Source organism: Henckelia pumila, unplaced genomic scaffold (assembly GCF_033568475.1).
Source record: "Henckelia pumila isolate YLH828 unplaced genomic scaffold, ASM3356847v2 CTG_111:::fragment_3, whole genome shotgun sequence".
NCBI lineage: Eukaryota > Viridiplantae > Streptophyta > Magnoliopsida > Lamiales > Gesneriaceae > Henckelia > Henckelia pumila.
This window is the reverse complement of record NW_027331762.1, coordinates 358,962-363,096: the sequence shown is the minus strand read 5'-3', so window position 1 is coordinate 363,096 and position 4,135 is coordinate 358,962. Positions and strand designations below refer to the sequence as shown.

At 29.2% G+C, this 4,135-nt stretch overlaps 1 non-coding gene across 1 annotated transcript; it reads right to left on the bottom strand.

Moving 5' to 3' along the window:
- Positions 1-851: 851 nt before the first annotated feature.
- LOC140870632 (small nucleolar RNA R71) lies at positions 852-962 on the bottom strand. The gene has a single exon (XR_012147493.1). It is a non-coding gene; the product is annotated as a small nucleolar RNA R71 (small nucleolar RNA).
- Between the last annotated feature and the right edge of the window lie 3,173 nt (positions 963-4,135).

The following is a 4,135-nucleotide window of genomic DNA, read 5'->3' as shown; positions in this document are numbered from 1 at the left end:
ATATGATATACTTGTTTAAATATTTCATTGTTCTTTTATGTTTATTTTTATTTTAGTTTCTTTTATTTATTTTTATTAAGCAATCTTAAATAAACCAACAATGAACCTTTGAAACCTTGACAATTTTATAATTTGTGTATTTGAAGTTTAATAATAATATTTTCATCTATAATATATTATTGCTAAAATTAAACTTACAACATCCTCTCCGTGGATCGATCTCGTACTCACGAGTATATTACTTGCAGACAACCTACACTTGGGTGAATTACAATTTAAGTTGTAGCAAGTTTTTGGCGCCGTTGCCGGGGAGGTATAAATTAAGTTTAATTTTGTTATTATGTAAATAGTATGTTGTTTTTTTGTGTATGATTGTTTGGAGTCGTAAACAAAGTGGTAGACTTGTTCGAGTAACTGAAAATATTTTAAACATGGACGATAATTCTAATAATCAAGATGATAATAATAATAATAATCATCATCAAGAACATGAACAATCAAGAACACTTAGGCACCATATGAATCCAATAAGAACTAGTACACCATCTTGTTTAGTTTTTCCTCCTGATGCATCTAATTTCAATTTTAAGCCACAAGTCATTCAACTTTTACCAAATTTTCATGGCTTAGATTCTGAAAATCCATATTTGCATTTAAGAGAATTTGAGGAGGTTTGCAACACTTATAATGATCAAAATTGTAGCATGGATACTGTTCGATTAAAGCTTTTTCCCTTTTTCCTTAAAAGATAAAGCTAAAACATGGTTGCAAAATTTGAGATCAAGTTCAATAAGATCATGGGAAGAAATGCAACAACAATTTCTAAAAAAGTTTTTTCCTTCCCATAGAACAAACTCTTTTAAAAAACAAATTACAACTTTTTCTCAAAAACAAGGGGAAACATTTTATCAATGTTGGGATAGATATAAAGAGTTACTTAATACATGCCCACATCATGGTTTTGAAATATGGAGAATAGTTTCTCACTTTTATGAAGGTTTAATACCTAAAGATAGGCAAATGATAGAATTCATGTGTAATGGAACTTTTGAAGATAAAAACCCAAATGAAGCTATGGAATATTTGGAGTCATTAGCAGAAAATGCTCAAAATTGGGATAATATAGGCTCAATTGAACCACCAAGTAAAACCAATAATTCAACAAATGGAGGTGGTATTTATCATCTTAAAGATGATGTAGATGTTCAAGCTAAACTTGCATCTTTAGCAAGAAAAATCGATTCATTAGAAATGAAAAAGAGTGATCAATTAAAAAGTGTTCAAGAAATTGTTTGTCATATATGTGACACACATGATCATCTTACAAAAAATTGTCCTACTTTGCCTTCATTTAAAGAATGTCTCCATGAACAAGCCAATTATGTTAACAATTTTAAAAAACCAACATTAGATCCTTTTTCACAAACATACAATCCTGGTTGGAGAAATCATCCCAATTTTAGTTGGAGGAACGATAATAATGTACAACCTTCACAACAACCTTTTCAAAATAACCAAAATCATCAAGGTTATGCTCCTTATATCCCACCTCCAAGAAAAAATTTTGAAGATGAAATTCATGCATACATTCAAAAGCAAGAGTCTATCAATATTCAAAACATTCAATCTATGAATGATTTGAAAGAAACTCTTGCAAAATTTGCATCTGCACTTAATATTCATGAAAAAGGAAAATTTCCATCTCAACCACAACCTAATCCTAAAAATCAAAATCAAGAAAAATTTGATCAAGTAAAATCTGTTATTACTCTTAGAAGTGGTAAAATAGTTAATGATCCATATAGTGATGAAAACAAAGATCAATTAAACTCAAAGAGTAAGGATTCAAATCCTGATACTTTTGAGAAAGATGATGCTTTGAGTCCTAAAAATAAGAAAATTGATGATAAAATAAATAAACATGTTCCTTTTCCTCATGCATTAGTAAATAATAAAAAACAAAAAAATGATTCTGATATTTATGAAGTTTTTAAACAAGTAAAAATAAATATTCCATTATTAGATGCTATTAAACAAGTGCCTTCTTATGCAAAGTTTTTAAAAGATTTATGTACTGTGAAAAGACAATTGCATGTAAAGAAGAAAGCATTCTTAACGGAGCAAGTAAGCTCTATTATTCAAAATAATTCTACCTTGAAATATAAAGATCCCGGTTGTCCAACAATTTCATGTATTATTGGAAAAAATAAAATTAAAAAAGCTTTGTTAGATTTGGGAGCAAGTGTGAATTTAATTCCTTATTCAGTTTATGAAAAGCTTAAGTTGGGAGATTTAAAACCTACATCTGTCACTCTTTTACTAGCCGATAGGTCAATCAAAATACCTAGAGGTATCGTAGAAGATGTGTTAGTTCAAGTCGATAAATTCATATATCCTGTGGATTTTATTGTCTTGGATACACAACCAATAGAAGTACATAACGAAATTCCAGTAATATTGGGACGTCCATTTCTAGCAACTTCAAATGCTTTAATTAATTGTCGAAATGGAATAATGAAATTGTCTTTTGGAAATATGACTTTAGAACTTAATGTGTTCAATTTATGTAAACAACCAAGTATTAATGAAGATGAAGATGATAATGTAATAGAAACAATTGTGGAAGAAAATATACACCAAGAAAACTTAAATCAACAATCTGAAGTTTGTTTAGTGGAAAGTTTTGATTCAAAAAATGTTTTTAAATCAAAGTTATTTGAAGAAATTAATGAACTTGAAGAAGTAAAAGAAAATGATCATCCAAAACTTGAATTAAAACCCTTGCCAATAGAACTAAAATATGCTTTTCTTGGTGAAAATCAAACATATCCTATTGTAATATCTTCTACCCTCTTACCAAAACAAGAAGAAGATGTAATAACACTACTTAAAAAACACAAAAATGCAATTGGATGGACTTTGCAAGATATAAAAGGTATAAATCCTTTAATCTGCACACATAGAATTCACTTGGAAGAAAATGCTAAAACATATCAACAACCACAAAGAAGATTAAATCCACACATGAAAGAAGTTGTTAAAAATGAAGTTTTAAAACTATTAGATGCCGGAATTATTTATCCAATCTCGGATAGTAAATGGGTAAGTCCAACACAAGTAGTACCAAAAAAATCAGGCATCACTGTTATAAAAAATGAAAAGGGAGAATTATTACAAGCTAGGATTCCATCTAGTTGGCGTATGTGCATTGATTATAGAAAATTAAATGATGCAACTAGAAAAGATCACTTTCCGTTACCATTTTTAGATCAAATTTTAGAGAAAGTGGCAGGTAATCCTTATTATTGTTTTCTTGATGGGTATTCTGGGTATTATCAAATACCAATATCATTAGAAGATCAAGAAAAAACTACTTTCACTTGTCCGTTCGGAACTTTTGCTTTTAAAAGAATGCCATTTGGTTTATGTAATGCCCCGGCTACTTTTCAAAGATGCATGCTAAGTATTTTTAGTGACATGATTGAAGAATTTGTGGAAGTTTTTATGGATGATATAACTGTTTTTGGAAACTCATTTGAAAACTGTCTTAAAAATTTGGAAGAAGTTTTAAAAAGATGTGAAGAAAAAAATCTTGTTTTAAATTGGGAAAAATGTCACTACATGGTTAAATCCGGAATTGTGTTAGGGCATGTCATATCTGAAAAAGGAATTGAAGTTGATAAAGCTAAGGTTGATGTTATTGCTAATCTACCATCACCAAACACGATCAAAGAAATTCGATCATTTTTGGGTCATGCGGGATTTTATAGAAGATTTATAAAAAATTTTAGCATAATATCGAAACCAATTTCAAATCTTTTAACAAAAGATGCACAATTTGAATGGACTCAAGAATGTGAAACTGCTTTTAAAAAGATAATTAATCTTTTAACTACATCACCTATTTTACAACCTCCTGATTGGTCTTTACCATTTGAATTAATGTGTGATGCAAGTGATTATGCTGTAGGAGCCGTGTTAGGACAAAGAAAAGAAGGTAAACCTTATGTGATCTATTATGCAAGTAGAACCTTAAATAGTGCTCAAATCAATTATTCAACAACTGAAAAAGAATTACTTTCAGTAGTGTTTGCATTAGATAAATTTCGATCCTATTTAATTGGTTCTACTACTA